Source organism: Ranitomeya imitator, chromosome 2 (assembly GCF_032444005.1).
Source record: "Ranitomeya imitator isolate aRanImi1 chromosome 2, aRanImi1.pri, whole genome shotgun sequence".
NCBI lineage: Eukaryota > Metazoa > Chordata > Amphibia > Anura > Dendrobatidae > Ranitomeya > Ranitomeya imitator.
The window spans coordinates 233,126,353-233,142,608 of NC_091283.1; the positions used below are offsets into that span (position 1 = coordinate 233,126,353).

Sequence of the window (16,256 nt, forward strand, 5' to 3'; positions counted from 1 at the left end):
TCAGTGCACCCCCTTGAACCCTATGCTATAATGCAGGAATTGGCCGCTTCTTCACAGCACTGCTAGGTTGCGGTTTGTGATCGCCATCTCTGCACGGCTCTGAGCTCCGGCCGCAGCGTCTCCATTGGGTCGAGGTCTGGACTTTTGGCCACTGCAGTCCCGCGGTTCTTCTCTTGATCGGACGTTCTCCTGTGCTCGGGATCTTGTCCGGCTATCATTGTGTTATCAATGAGTCCAGAAAATTCTTATCCTCTCTCACTGACAACTTTATCTTTCATAAAGTAGAAGAGAGAACAAAAGGATCTGCAATCTGGGACCTAATTCTTACCAATAGGGAGAAAATTCAAAAACAAATGCAACGTCAACTGATCTTCACAGGACCATCGAAGGAACAAAAGAATCCACGCTATCTAATCACATCACAACTAATCACAAGCTGCACAGGAGTCAACAATGTGATGCAGCAGCAAAAAGGCCAACGCAGTTCTAGGATGTACAGTATTAACAGAAGCATACAGTCTAGATCACGTGAAGTCATTATCTCCCTCTACTCCTCCTTGGTCAGACCTCATCTGGATACTTTTTCCAGTTCTGGGCAACACATTGTATAAAAGACATTGAAACACTGGAGCAAGTTCAGAGAAGAGCGACTAGGGTGGTGAGCGGACTGCAAAGTATGTCCTATGAGGAACGGTTAAAGGATCTGGAAATGTTTAGCTTGTAAAAAAGAAGGCCAAGAAGAGACAGAGATGTTCATGGCCGCTCAGTAACCTCGAGGTATGGGGTCGTGCGGGTGGACCACTGTTTTCTGGCAGAGACGTTTGCTCTGCCATCTGGTGCAGGACATTATGGCCAAACATCTCCACCGTGGACTCATCTGGTCAATGGCTCCAGAAGTCATGGGGTTTGTTCAGATGCTTTTTTTGCCTAGTTTTGGCGATTGATGGCGGTGTACATGGTCATGTGCCGTTCTTCATCTCTGGTTGTAGTTATCAGGATCACATTTATATATTTTTCTTCAATGTGCCGTAAGATCACATAGTGCACAGGGGGTGTACTTAGTTATACCTCGATAATTGTATATGGGGGCGAACCAGTATGTAATAGAGCGTCATGGAACATATAGGACCCTACAGGGTGGGACGGGACGGGAGAGGTGGTCCCACAGGGGGCAGTTTCCACCATGGGGGTCCTGTTGTGAATTCTGCTCTTGGGCTCCCTCCGGTGGTTATGAGTGGTAGTGCTGCGGTAGTTGGATCGCAGCATTTATCAGGTGTATCCATTTTTTGCAATTTGGGCTGGGCTATTTAAGTCCTGCTTTATCCTTTAGTCAGTGCCAGTTGTCCATTGTTTTTGGAGGATTCACATCCATACTTGGTCTCTCCTGGTCTGCTGTTCTTTTCTTCAAAGATAAGTTCTGGCCTTGTTTTTACTGTCCACCTGCTGTGGACCTTATAGTCTGCGCATTTTCTTGTTTTGTTTTGTCCAGCTTTGTCTGTAGGATTTTTTGCAGCCTAGCTGTGTCTCTGGAGATGCAGATATATCCTCCATGTCTTTAGTCAGATGTGGTGTTTTGTATTTTCTGTGGTGGATATTTTCTAGTGTTTTAATACTAACCGCATAGTACTCTGTCCTATTCTTCCTTTTTAGCTAGTATGGCCTCATATGCTAAATCCTGATTTCATGTCTGCGTATGTTATTTCCCTCTCCTTTCACAGTCAATATTTGTGGGCGGCTGTCTATCCTTTGGGGATTTTCTCTGAGGCAAGATAGTTTTCCCGTTTCTGTCTTTAGGGGTAGTTAGTTCTTAGGCTGTGTCGAGGGGTCTAGGGAGTATTAGGTACCCCCCACGGCTACTTCTAGTTGCGCTGCTAGTTCAGGGTTTGCGGTCAGTAAAGGTACCACCTTCTCCAGAGTACGTCTCATGCTCCTCTAGGCCACCAGATCATAACAGTACAACTGGCCAACAATGAGTTAAATGCATCTCAGAAGAAGGGAAGGAAGCTCTTGAGCCATTTTTTTTTCTCCATTCTATTCTGTGTTCTCTTCCCTCTTAATCTCTGGGTGGCTACGGAACCTAGTATTAACATGAATGTTCAGAAGTTAGTTTCTCGGGTGGATCAGCTTGCTGCTAGGGTACAGGGTATTTCAGATTTTATTATTCAGACTCCTGCCTTAGAACCTGTTGTGAGTTCTGTTTTTGGGCTCCCTCTGGTGGTTACTGATGGTACTGGGTGACTTGTCTTTCCTGGTCTCTGGGTTCCACCTGTTCCATCAGGATATGGGAGTTTCCTATTTAACCTGGCTTTGCTGGCATTTCCTCGCCAGTTATCAATGTATCCAGTGTGTCTTGTTACCTCTGCTCCCTGCTCCTAGAATCTTCTGGTCAAGCTAAGTTTGGATTTTCCTGTTTTGGTGTTTTGCTTTATTTGGTGTTTAGTCCAGCCTGCAGATATGTGATTATTGCTGCTGGTTGCTCTAGTGGGCTGAAATTGCTCCTCATGTACCATGAGTTGGCACATGAGTTCAAGTAATTTCAGGATGGTTTTTTGAAGGGTTTTTCGCTGACCGCGCAGTTCACTTTTGTATCCTCTGCTATCTAGCTTTAGCGGGCCTCATTTTGCTGAAACTGTTTTCATACTGCGTATGTGCTTTCCTCTCATTTCACCGTCATTATATGTGGGGGGCTGCTATTTCTGTGGGGTATTTCTCTGGAGGCAAGAGAGGTCTGTGTTTCTTCTAATAGGGGAAGTTAGATCTTCGGCTGGAGCGAGACGTCTAGGATCATCGTAGGCACATTCCCCGGCTACTTTTATTTGTGTGTTAGGTTCAGGGTCGCGGTCAGCTCAGGTTCCATCGCCCTAGAGCTTGTTTGTATCTGTGCTTGTCCTTTAGTGATCCCCTGCCATTGGGATCATGACAGTATAACCGGCCCACAAAGTGTTAATTGTATTGGCTGAAGTAGGAGGATAAGTAGTCTGAGGAAGTTTTTTTTTTTTTTTTTTCCCTCAGAGTTTGCTGCCTAGCCTTATTGCAGCCTGGCTACTTCCTCCTCCTCTTAATCTTTGAATGGCTCTGATCCCAGCTGTTTATCATGGACGTCCAGAGTTTGGCTTCCAGCCTGAATAATCTTGCCGCTAAGGTTCAAAATATACAGGATTTTGTTGTACATGCTCCTATGTCTGAACCTAGAATTACTGTCCCAGAGTTTTTTTCTGGAGATAGATCTCGTTTTCTGAATTTTAGGAACAATTGCAAGTTGTTTCTTTCTTTGAAATCTCGCTCCTCTGGAGACCCTGCTCAGCAAGTCAAGATTATTATATCTTTCCTGCGGGGTGACCCTCAGGATTGGGCATTTGCATTGGCACCAGGGGACCCTGCGTTGCTTAATGCGGATGCGTTTTTTCTGGCATTGGGTTTGCTCTATGAGGAACCTAACCAAGAGATTCAGGCTGAAAAAGCTTTGTTGGCCCTCTCTCAGGGGCAAGATGAAGCAGAAATTTATTGTCAAAAATTTCGGAAGTGGTCGGTGCTTACTCAGTGGAATGAGTGCGCCCTGGCTGCAAGGTTCAGAGATGGCCTTTCTGAGGCCATTAAAAATGTTATGGTTGGGTTCCCTGCGCCTACTGGTCTGAATGAGTCTATGACTATGGCTATTCAGATTGATCGGCGTTTACGGGAGCGCAAACCTGTGCACCATTTGGCGGTGTCGTCTGAACCGTCACCTGAGATAATGCAATGTGATAAAATTCAGTCCAGAAGTGAACGGCAAAATTATAGGCGGAAAAAAAGGTTGTGCTTTTATTGTGGTGATTCAGCTCATGTTATATCAGCATGCTCTAAACGCACAAGAAAGGTTGATAAGTCTGTTGCCATTAGTACTTTACAGTCTAAGTTCATTCTGTCTGTGACTCTGATTTGTTCATTATCATCCATTTCCGTCGATGCCTATGTGGATTCAGGCGCTGCCCTGAGTCTTATGGATTGGTCATTTGCCAATCGCTGTGGGTTTAGTCTGGAGCCTCTGGAAGTCCCTATTCCTTTGAAGGGAATTGACTCTACACCTTTGGCTATGAATAAACCTCAGTACTGGACACAAGTGACCATGCGTATGACTCCTGTTCATCAGGAGGTGATTCGCTTCCTGGTACTGTATAATTTGCATGATGTCCTAGTGCTTGGTCTGCCATGGTTACAAACTCATAATCCAGTCCTTGACTGGAAATCGATGTCTGTGTTAAGCTGGGGTTGTCAGGGGGTTCATGATGATGCACCTCCGATTTCTATCGCTTCATCTACTCCTTCTGAGATTCCTGTGTTTTTGTCTGACTATCGGGATGTTTTTGAGGAGCCTAAGCTCAGTTCGCTTCCTCCTCACAGGGATTGCGATTGTGCTATAAATTTAATTCCAGGCAGTAAATTTCCTAAAGGTCGTTTGTTCAATCTTTCAGTGCCAGAGCATACTGCTATGCGGGATTATGTTAAGGAGTCCTTGGAAAAGGGACATATCCGTCCATCTTTGTCCCCTTTGGGAGCAGGTTTTTTTTTCGTGGCCAAAAAAGATGGTTCCTTGAGGCCTTGTATAGATTATCGTCTTTTGAATAAGATTACCGTAAAATATCAGTATCCTTTGCCATTGTTGACTGATTTGTTTGCTCGCATTAAGGGGGCTAAATGGTTCACTAAGATTGATCTTTGGGGTGCGTATAATCTTATACGAATAAAGCAAGGTGATGAGTGGAAAACCGCATTTAATACGCCTGAGGGCCATTTTGAGTATTTGGTAATGCCTTTCGGACTTTCTAATGCTCCTTCAGTCTTCCAGTCCTTTATGCACGATATTTTCCGTGAATATCTGGATAAATTTATGATTGTGTATTTGGATGATATTTTGGTTTTTTCTGATGACTGGGAGTCTCATGTTCAGCAGGTCAGGAAGGTGTTTCAGGTCCTGCGGGCCAATTCCTTGTTTGTAAAAGGCTCAAAGTGTCTCTTTGGAGTCCAGAAGATTTCTTTCTTGGGGTATATTTTTTCCCCTTCTACTATTGAGATGGATCCCGTCAAGGTTCAGGCTATTTGTGACTGGACGCAGCCTACATCTCTTAAGAGTCTACAGAAGTTCTTGGGCTTTGCTAATTTCTATCGTCGTTTTATAACTAATTTTTCTAGTGTTGTTAAGCCTTTGACGGATTTGACTAAGAAGGGTGCTGATGTTGCTAATTGGTCTCCTGCGGCTGTGGAGGCCTTTCAGGAACTTAAGCGCCGGTTTTCTTCTGCTCCTGTGTTGCGTCAGCCAGATGTTTCGCTCCCTTTTCAGGTTGAGGTTGATGCTTCCGAGATTGGAGCGGGGGCGGTTTTGTCACAGAGAAGCTCCGATGGCTCAGTGATGAAGCCATGCGCGTTTTTTTCTAGAAAGTTTTCGCCGGCTGAGCGGAATTATGATGTTGGTAATCGGGAACTTTTGGCCATGAAGTGGGCATTTGAGGAGTGGCGTCATTGGCTAAAGGGTGCTAGACATCGTGTGGTGGTCTTGACTGATCACAAAAATTTGATTTACCTTGAGTCTGCCAGGCGTCTGAATCCTAGACAGGCGCGTTGGTCACTGTTTTTCTCTCGTTTCAATTTTGTGGTTTCATACCTGCCAGGTTCAAAGAATGTGAAGGCGGATGCTCTTTCTAGGAGTTTTGTGCCTGACTCCCTTGGAAATTCTGAGCCCTCTGGTATCCTTAGGGATGGGGTGATTTTGTCTGCTGTCTCCCCAGACTTGCGACGTGCTTTGCAGGAGTTTCAGGCGGGTAAACCTGATCGTTGTCCGCCTGAGAGACTGTTTGTTCCGGATAATTGGACCAGTAGAGTCATCTCCGAGGTCCATTCTTCTGCGTTGGCAGGTCATCCTGGAATATTTGGTACAAGAGACTTGGTGGCCAGGTCTTTTTGGTGGCCTTCCTTGTCGAGGGATGTGCGTTCTTTTGTGCAGTCTTGTGAGGTTTGTGCTCGGGCTAAGCCTTGCTGTTCTCGGGCCAGTGGATTGTTGTCACCTTTGCCTATCCCAAAGAGGCCTTGGACGCACATTTCCATGGACTTTATTTCGGATCTCCCTGTCTCTCAAAAAATGTCCGTCATCTGGGTTGTGTGTGATCGCTTTTCTAAAATGGTTCATCTGGTACCCTTGCCTAAGTTACCTTCCTCCTCTGAGTTGGTCCCTCTGTTTTTTCAGAATGTGGTTCGTTTGCATGGGATTCCTGAGAACATCGTTTCTGACAGGGGATCCCAGTTTGTGTCTAGATTTTGGCGGACGTTCTGTGCTAAGATGGGCATTGATTTGTCCTTTTCGTCTGCATTCCATCCTCAGACGAATGGCCAGACTGAACGAACTAATCAGACCTTGGAAACTTATTTAAGGTGTTTTGTTTCTGCTGATCAGGATGACTGGGTTACCTTTTTGCCGCTGGCCGAGTTTGCCCTTAATAATCGGGCTAGTTCTGCTACCTTGGTTTCTCCTTTCTTTTGTAATTCGGGGTTTCATCCTCGTTTTTCCTCTGGTCAGGTGGAACCTTCTGATTGTCCTGGAGTGGACATGGTGGTGGATAGGTTGCATCGGATTTGGAGTCATGTGGTGGACAATTTGAAGTTGTCCCAGGAGAAGGCTCAGCAGTTTGCTAATCGCCGTCGCCGCGTGGGTCCTCGACTTCTTGTTGGGGACTTGGTGTGGTTGTCTTCTCGTTTTGTTCCTATGAAGGTCTCTTCTCCTAAGTTCAAGCCTCGGTTCATCGGTCCCTATAGGATCTTGGAAATTCTTAACCCTGTGTCGTTTCGTTTGGATCTCCCGGCATCGTTTGCTATTCATAATGTATTCCATCGGTCGTTGTTGCGGAAGTATGAGGTACCTGTTGTTCCTTCGCTTGAGCCTCCTGCTCCAGTGCTGGTGGAGGGAGAATTGGAGTATGTTGTGGAGAAGATCTTGGATTCTCGTGTTTCCAGACGGAAACTCCAGTATTTGGTCAAGTGGAAGGGTTATGGTCAGGAGGATAATTCTTGGGTGGTTGCCTCGGATGTTCATGCTGATGATTTGGTTCGCGCTTTTCATAGGGCTCATCCTGGTCGCCCTGGTGGTTCTCGTGAGGGTTCGGTGACCCCTCCTCAAGGGGGGGGTACTGTTGTGAGTTCTGTTTTTGGGCTCCCTCTGGTGGTTACTGATGGTACTGGGTGACTTGTCTTTCCTGGTCTCTGGGTTCCACCTGTTCCATCAGGATATGGGAGTTTCCTATTTAACCTGGCTTTGCTGGCATTTCCTCGCCGGTTATCAATGTATCCAGTGTGTCTTGTTACCTCTGCTCCCTGCTCCTAGAATCTTCTGGTCAAGCTAAGTTTGGATTTTCCTGTTTTGGTGTTTTGCTTTATTTGGTGTTTAGTCCAGCCTGCAGATATGTGATTATTGCTGCTGGTTGCTCTAGTGGGCTGAAATTGCTCCTCATGTACCATGAGTTGGCACATGAGTTCAAGTAATTTCAGGATGGTTTTTTGAAGGGTTTTTCGCTGACCGCGCAGTTCACTTTTGTATCCTCTGCTATCTAGCTTTAGCGGGCCTCATTTTGCTGAAACTGTTTTCATACTGCGTATGTGCTTTCCTCTCATTTCACCGTCATTATATGTGGGGGGCTGCTATTTCTGTGGGGTATTTCTCTGGAGGCAAGAGAGGTCTGTGTTTCTTCTAATAGGGGAAGTTAGATCTTCGGCTGGAGCGAGACGTCTAGGATCATCGTAGGCACATTCCCCGGCTACTTTTATTTGTGTGTTAGGTTCAGGGTCGCGGTCAGCTCAGGTTCCATCGCCCTAGAGCTTGTTTGTATCTGTGCTTGTCCTTTAGTGATCCCCTGCCATTGGGATCATGACAAGAACCTAAGATTCCCACTCCTGATTTATTTTTTGGTGACAGATCCAAATTTTTGAGTTTCAAAAATAATTGTAAACTGTTTTTTGCATTGAGACCCCGTTCTTCTGGTGATCCCATTCAGCAGGTTAAAATCATCATATCCTTGCTGCGTGGTGACCCACAGAATTGGGCATTTTCCCTGGAATCTGGCAATCCTGCTTTGCTTAATGTTGATTCTTTCTTTCAAGCATTGGGGTTATTGTATGATGAGCCTAATTCTGTGAATCAAGCTGAGAAGATCTTGTTGGCCCTGTGTCAGGGTCAAGAAGCGCCAGAATCGTATTGCCAGAAATTTAGAAAATGGTCTGTACTGACTAAATGGAATGAGGATGCCTTGGCGGCAATTTTCAGAAAGGGTCTTTCTGAATCCGTTAAAGATGTTATGGTGGGGTTTCCCACGCCTGCTGGTCTGAGTGATTCTTTGTCTCTGGCCATTCAGATTGATTAGCGCTTGCGCGAGTGCAGAGTTGTGCACACTGTGGCGTTGTCCTCCGAGAGTAGCCCTGAGCCTATGCAGTGTGATAGGATTTTGTCTAGAGCTGAACGACAAGGATTTAGGCATCAGAATAGGTTGTGTTTTTACTGCGGCGATTCTGCTCATGTTATTTCTGATTGCCCTAAGCGTACAAAGAGAATCGCTAGTTCTGTTACCATCAGTACTGTACAACCAAAATTTCTGTTATCTGTGACCTTGATCTGCTCATTATCGTCATTTTCTGTCATGGCATTTGTGGATTCAGGCGCCGCTCTGAATTTAATGGACTTAGAATTTGCCAGACGTGGTTTCCCCTTGCAGCCTTTGCAGAACCCTATTCCTTTAAGGGGGATCGATGCTACACCGTTGGCTAAAAATAAACCTCAGTTTTGGACACAGCTGACCATGCGCATGGCGCCAGCCCATCAGGAAGATTGTTGTTTTCTGGTGTTGCATAATTTGCATGATGATATTGTGCTGGGTTTTCCATGGTTACAGCTACATAATCCGGTGTTAGATTGGAAATCCATGTCTGTGACTAGTTGGGGTTGTCAGGGGGTTCATGATCACGTTCCTTTGATGTCAATTTCCTCTTCCCCCTCTAATGAAATTCCTGAGTTTTTGTCAGATTTCCAGGATGTATTCGATGAACCTAAATCCAGTTCCCTTCCACCACATAGGGACTATGATTGTGCTATTGACTTGATTCCAGGTTGTAAGTTCCCTAAGGGTCGACTTTTCAACCTGTCTGTGCCAGAACATGCCGCCATGCGGAGCTATATTAAGGAGTCTTTGGAGAAGGGGCATATTCGGCCATCTTCTTCACCATTGGGATCAGGTTTTTTTTTTGTTGCCAAGAAGGATGGCTCCCTGAGACCGTGTATTGATTATCGCCTCTTGAATAAGATCACAGTCAAATTTCAATACCCTTTGCCTTTGCTTACTGATTTGTTTGCTAGGATTAAGGGGGCTAGCTGGTTTACTAAGATTGACCTTCGAGGGGCATATAATCTTATTCGTATTAAACAGGGTGACGAGTGGAAAACCGCATTTAATACGCCCGAAGGCCATTTTGAATACCTAGTGATGCCATTCGGACTCTCTAATGCCCCATCTGTGTACCAGTCCTTCATGCATGATATTTTTCGGAGTTATCTTGATAAGTTCATGGTTGTATAGTTGGATGATATTTTGATTTTTTCCGATGATTGGGAGTCTCATGTGAAACAGGTCAGGATGGTATTTCAGATCCTCCGTGATAATGCTTTGTTTGTGAAGGGGTCGAAGTGCCTCTTTGGAGTGCAGACGGTTTCTTTTTTGGGCTTCATTTTTCTCCCTCATCTATAGAAATGGATCCGGTTAAGGTTCAGGCCATTCATGATTGGATTCAGCCCACATCTGTGAAGAGCCTTCAGAAATTCTTGGGCTTTGCTAATTTTTATCGTCGTTTCATTGCCAACTTCTCCAGTGTGGTTAAACCTCTGACCGATTTGACGAAGAAAGGTGCTGATGTGACGAATTGGTCCTCTGCGGCTGTTTCTGCCTTTCAGGAGCTGAAACGCCGATTTACTTCTGCCCCTGTGTTGCGTCAGCCGGATGTTTCTCTTCCATTTCAGGTTGAGGTTGACGCGTCTGAGATTGGGGCAGGGGCCGTTTTGTCTCAGAGGAATTCTGATGGTTCCTTGACGAAACCGTGTGCCTTCTTTTCTCGGAAGTTTTCGCCTGCGGAACACAATTATGATGTCGGCAATCGGGAGTTGGCTGGGCGCATATTTCGGATGATTGGGTCTTCTATTTAAATGTGAGTGATCGACTACAGCACATACTTCCCCTGACGAAGCCGCTGCGGCGGCGATACGCGTGGGGTCTCTCTTACACCCTACCTACTCTGCCTTATGCCGTTTATATTTAGGCATTGGTAGTTTTCCAGACTCCACATGGTCGGCTTTAGGTCTGGGTCGCAGCCTGCTTTCTTTTTCCTGCCTCAGTTGAGTATGTTGGGCATCATATCGCCCTTTCCTTACAACTATAGGCTTTTTCTTTCTTAGTCATCTGCTGGGCACTTTATCCTAGGATCATTCAGTGGACTTGGTATGGACATTTGTTCCACCAGGTTGCCCTGGCTTTTCTATTAGAGAGCCTATGGTTTTTTGCGCTCATGATTTTTTACTTTGTGCGCTTTAAAGCATATTAGGATGTGTTTTTCTTTTCAACTAGGAGGTACCATCTTATCTTCATAATATGACATATACTATGCTAACCTAGCGTATTATGTCTTCTATCGGCTGCATAATTATCCGTAGGTTATGTGTATAGGGGTGTTCATGTACACTATTGGTACATTTTAATTGTTTTTATGTTATGCTGTGGTGTTCAATAAACATTTTGTTATTTTTCTATTTCTGTGGTTGTGCGTGCCTGTTTCATAGTCCATTCTTTTTTCTCTTTTTCGGTTCTATATTTACATTGGACTAGGCACTGCACCCGATAACATCTATTTGAGAATACAGCTTTGGTGCACCCTTTATAAATGTATGTGATAACTGTCTGGCCCTGTGTTCCGGGGCACTTTTCTTAAGGGTTGCACACGCTTATTTGGGTGGTGCTGGTTTATATATAATTATATTTTTTATATATTTATATTTATTGATTTATTTTTCTGCTCATCTGGTTTGTGTGACGCTGTTGTCGTCATGGATTGGGAGGCCAGGGAGGCAGCCTGGCGGGCCAAATCTTCTAGCGTGTTTGAGGCAAATACAACTGCTGTTTCCAATGTGGATAATGGCTTCTCTGCATTATGTTCCGATTTAACCAAGGCCCACAAGACATGTGTGAGGCTCTGGTGGAACATGAGAAGCCTAGATGAATATATTAAGTCCGGCTTTGTCCCCAGGGGGCTTCGTGTGTCTATCTTCCCTGCTTGGGAACCCTCTGGTACTTTCCAACAGGTATGGGAGCAGGGACTAACACGCTGTTCAATCATTTTGATGAATTTACTACTTGAACATGATAGGGCATTATTTTCATCTACAAAAACTCTAGTTAAAGAGTTGGAAACGAAACTTGCTACATTTGAGGAGGGCCAGGTTTTGGCGTTTAAAAATAAACTTAAAGATACACTTGACAAATACGAGTTGGAGGTGACGCAACGTAAATGTAAGAAGTTCCAGAGGGATAGGACAGATTTTGAGCAGAAGACAGCATACAAGTGGAGACATACAGGCAATGCCCGTCGTCCAGGAGTGGGTAGAGGTGATTTGACATCATTGACTAATATCCCTGCACGGGGTGAGGAGAGCTCAAGTGATTTTTTGTCCTCCACGGGGAGCGAGGTAGATCGCGGACCAGACGTGGGGGCAAACGCAAAAAACGTAAAAAGAAGACTTACACAGCACAGGGGTCAAACCTCGTCTCATTGGCACCAATATCCCACCAGACGGAAGTAAATGAGTCAGGGTCTTTGGACGTGACTATATCTGATCAGGAAGTTGGATCAACAGTGTTACAGGTAATTAATTTATCTGAGTATCAGCTCTCATCCTTTGAATTATCTGTCCTTCAGAAAGGGTTATCATTTGTTCCCACACATCCGGTGGATAAGTTTATTCTTATAAAGGATTTATATCTTTTTTGCAGAAAGCTCACCTTCCAGGTTATGTACAGGAGACCTGACATTCTGCAAACGATGCCCTTGGATGAACGGAGCACTTTTCAAGATCTTTTGGAGTTATTGGAAGAAAATGAGTCGGGTTCTACTAGAAGGAGATTTCCAGGCAGGAATAAGTCTCTCAAAACACCGTCTTTTTCCCTGGTTCCAGCTATCAAAATATTCTTCGAGGTGGTCAAGCGTGATATCCAGGCTATGCCTATTCGGGTAAGTGGCCCTTCTAACTTAAGTGCGGAGGAGAAACGGGCCTTAACTACTTTACAAAACAACAGAGAATTTACAATCAAGGAAGCAGATAAATGGGGCAACGTTGTGTTGTGGTCTTATCAGCTATATGAAACTGAGGCTAAGCGACAGCTTAGTAATATTCAATATTACCAAAAGCTTCCTTCTGACCCCACTTCTTTGTTCCTCTCTAAATTTGAACGATTGCTCTGCAGGGCCCTACAGCTTGCCATCATCACCATACAAGACAAGCGGTATCTGTGGATTGATAACCCGGTTACGGCAACATTCTACATGCTGCCAAAAATACACAAAGACAGCGTCAAGCCTCCTGGTAGGCCTATCGTTTCTAGTGTCGGCAGCATGTGTGAAAGAGCGGGTGAGTACCTGGACTTCTTCCTTCAACCCATTGCCTCATCTCTCCCTTCATTTATTCGTGATTCTTCACACTTTATTGATGTTTGTGGCCAGATTGAACTTCCGGGTGATTTTTTATTAGTCACGTGTGATGTAGAATCACTTTATTCTAACATTGGCCACAAGGAAGGGATTGAGGCGGTTGCTCATTTCTTGAACAAGAAGAGCTCCCTGGATAGGGGGCATGACTCATTTCTGCTTGATCTCCTGACATTCGTCCTTCATCACAACTTCTTCCTATTTGATAGAACATACTACCTTCAGCGATCAGGCGTGGCGATGGGCGCGAAATGCGCACCAGCCTATGCGAATATCTTTCTTGGCTGGTGGGAAGAGAAATTTGTTTATCCTTCACCTTCTTTCGTTGCCCACGTACACGCCTGGTTACGCTTTATAGATGATATATTCATTCTCTGGAAGGGTACGAGGGAGGAGTGTGAGGGATTTTTCAATACCCTGAACTCTAACCCCTTTAACATCTTCCTTACTTACTCCCTTTCTGCCAGTGAAACCACCTTTTTGGACTTGAAGATTTTTCCTCATGAGAGTCGCTTGGCGACGAATTTATTTCGAAAGCCTATGGCAACAAATGCACTCCTGGACTTCTCAAGTTTCCATCCCTGGCATACTAAGGTGGGTGTAGCCACGGGACAGTTTTTACGTGTCAGACGTAACTGTACCCGTGACGATGACTTTTCGATTCAGGCCCGTGATCTCTCGGATCGTTTCCACCAGAGGGGTTACCCGAGACGTGTCATCTCTAAGGCCTACCAGAGGGCAAGGGGTCAGGACCAGAGGTCACTTCTTTCCTCCAAAGGACGGTGTCAGGAGACACAAACTAGATTCATCACTGATTTTAACAACAGTTGGAAACAGGTCAGTGATATTCTGTCTAAACATTGGCAGATTTTGCGAACGGATGCACAAACAGTGGAGGTGACAAGTGACAGACCCCTCATGACAGCCAGACGGGCGCCAAATCTGAGAGATCTTCTTACCAAGAGTCACTTTAAAAGACCGACGGTGAGACTAAACAGGGGTATTGTCCTTAAGGGTTCATTCCCCTGTGGGGACTGCAATATTTGCCCTCATATGGTCCCGACTCATAGTACTGTCCTCCACCCCACACGTCATAGTAGACATCCTCTTAGGGCATATATTAATTGTAAGTCTAGGGATGTAATATATGCCTTAATCTGCCCTTGTAAACTCGTGTATGTCGGGCAGACATCACAAGAACTTAGAAAACGAGTCCAGAAACATGTTTCAACTATACATCTAGCGGCCTCGGACTTAAGAAAGGGTAAGACTTTGACCCCGGTGGCGGAACATTTCTTGGCTAACCATAGGGGCTCCTCAAGTAATCTCAGAGTAGTAGGTCTACAAAAGTTAACCTCGAACGAGAGAGGTGGGGACAGACGTAAATTGCTGTTACAAATGGAATCCAGATGGATTTTCCAATTACAGTCAGTAACCCCCTCTGGACTAAATGAGGAACTTCTTTTTACAGGGTTTTTGGGAAGTTGATTTTTGGTATAATTATCATTATTTTTTATTATATATATATTTTTTTTTTTTTTATCATTTCATCATTTTTTCACTTTCCCTAGCCTTGTCATTGGATTGGTCGACTTTTGTTCTTATAAATCGAGCATTGGATGTCTATTCTTCTGTACATGACCTGGTGGGAGCTTGCACCTTTGGACAACCATAATACATCAGGACTCCGGAATATCACTCAGGACATAATTACTGGACACCCTTGAGAGGTGGCACATGTTGAATCCAATGGAGTGTCAGCGGAGGATGGTCGGTTTGTCGGTTGGAAGAGGATCCTCTTGTATGCATCTCATCTGCATTTTTCTGGACGTTTGGCTTTACACCAGTTGGACTTTCAATATGGGGTTTATCTGGATGAGAGGACCTGGATAATTGACTATAACATTGTTTATTTGTCTATTTCTCTTGCCATCTATTTTGGCATGTGGGTTGTGGGTCATTATAGGGATGGTTTTTCCACCTGACATTTGTGTATGGGCCATTTTCCCCTTATTTATTTATTTCTTTATTTTGGCTGCATATTCATATGTATGTTATGTGGGCTGCATTGAATACTAATAGTTATATGGCTTCTACTGCATGTTTTTTCATTAATGATGCACATTCCCTTTATACAGGTCCGCGCACACCATTTGTGCTTGCAAACTCGGTTGTATGTCATGTCATTATATATGTCCTCTAGGTTGCTGCTGTCCATGCTCTCTATCGCCCCCCTCTGGACGCTTGTGCAGCGCGGCTCATTATTAGAGCCGCGTCTGCGCATGCGCCGTCTATCTCCATGGAGATCGCTCACTTTTTCCATCCTGCCTCTCTTCTTTCCCTGCCAGTGCGCGACTTCCGGTCTCCGCCTCCCTGTCTGTGAACGGCACGGCTGGGCGCATATTTCGGATGATTGGGTCTTCTATTTAAATGTGAGTGATCGACTACAGCACATACTTCCCCTGACGAAGCCGCTGCGGCGGCGATACGCGTGGGGTCTCTCTTACACCCTACCTACTCTGCCTTATGCCGTTTATATTTAGGCATTGGTAGTTTTCCAGACTCCACATGGTCGGCTTTAGGTCTGGGTCGCAGCCTGCTTTCTTTTTCCTGCCTCAGTTGAGTATGTTGGGCATCATATCGCCCTTTCCTTACAACTATAGGCTTTTTCTTTCTTAGTCATCTGCTGGGCACTTTATCCTAGGATCATTCAGTGGACTTGGTATGGACATTTGTTCCACCAGGTTGCCCTGGCTTTTCTATTAGAGAGCCTATGGTTTTTTGCGCTCATGATTTTTTACTTTGTGCGCTTTAAAGCATATTAGGATGTGTTTTTCTTTTCAACTAGGAGGTACCATCTTATCTTCATAATATGACATATACTATGCTGACCTAGCGTATTATGTCTTCTATCGGCTGCATAATTATCCGTAGGTTATGTGTATAGGGGTGTTCATGTACACTATTGGTACATTTTAATTGTTTTTATGTTATGCTGTGGTGTTCAATAAACATTTTGTTATTTTTCTATTTCTGTGGTTGTGCGTGCCTGTTTCATAGTCCATTCTTTTTTCTCTTTTTCGGTTCAATCGGGAGTTGTTGGCTATGAAGTGGGCATTTGAGGAGTGGCGTCATTGGCTTGAGGGGGCCAAGCACCGTATTGTGGTCTTGACCGATCATAAGAATCTGATTTACCTCGAGTCTGCCAAACGACTGAATCCTAGACAGGCTCAATGGTCCCTGTTTTTCTCCCGTTTTGATTTTGTGGTCTCGTACCTTCCTGGTACTAAGAATGTTAAGGCGGATGCCCTCTCTAGGAGTTTTTTTCCTGATTCCCCTGGGGTTCTTGAGCCGGTCGGCATTCTGAAGGAAGGGGTGATTCTTTCTGCCATCTCCCCTGATTTACGACGGGTTCTTCAGGAATTTCAGGCTAATAAACCTGACCGCTGTCCAGTGGGGAAACTGTTTGTTCCTGATAGGTGGACTAGTAAAGTGATTTC

The 16,256-nt window shown here is 44.9% G+C and overlaps 1 protein-coding gene across 3 annotated transcripts in view; it reads right to left on the reverse strand.

Moving 5' to 3' along the window:
* The window catches only part of ADAP2 (ArfGAP with dual PH domains 2), a 172,421-nt gene that overhangs the window by 53,895 nt on the left and 102,270 nt on the right, over positions 1–16,256 (reverse strand). The gene's annotated exons all lie outside the window — the stretch shown is intronic.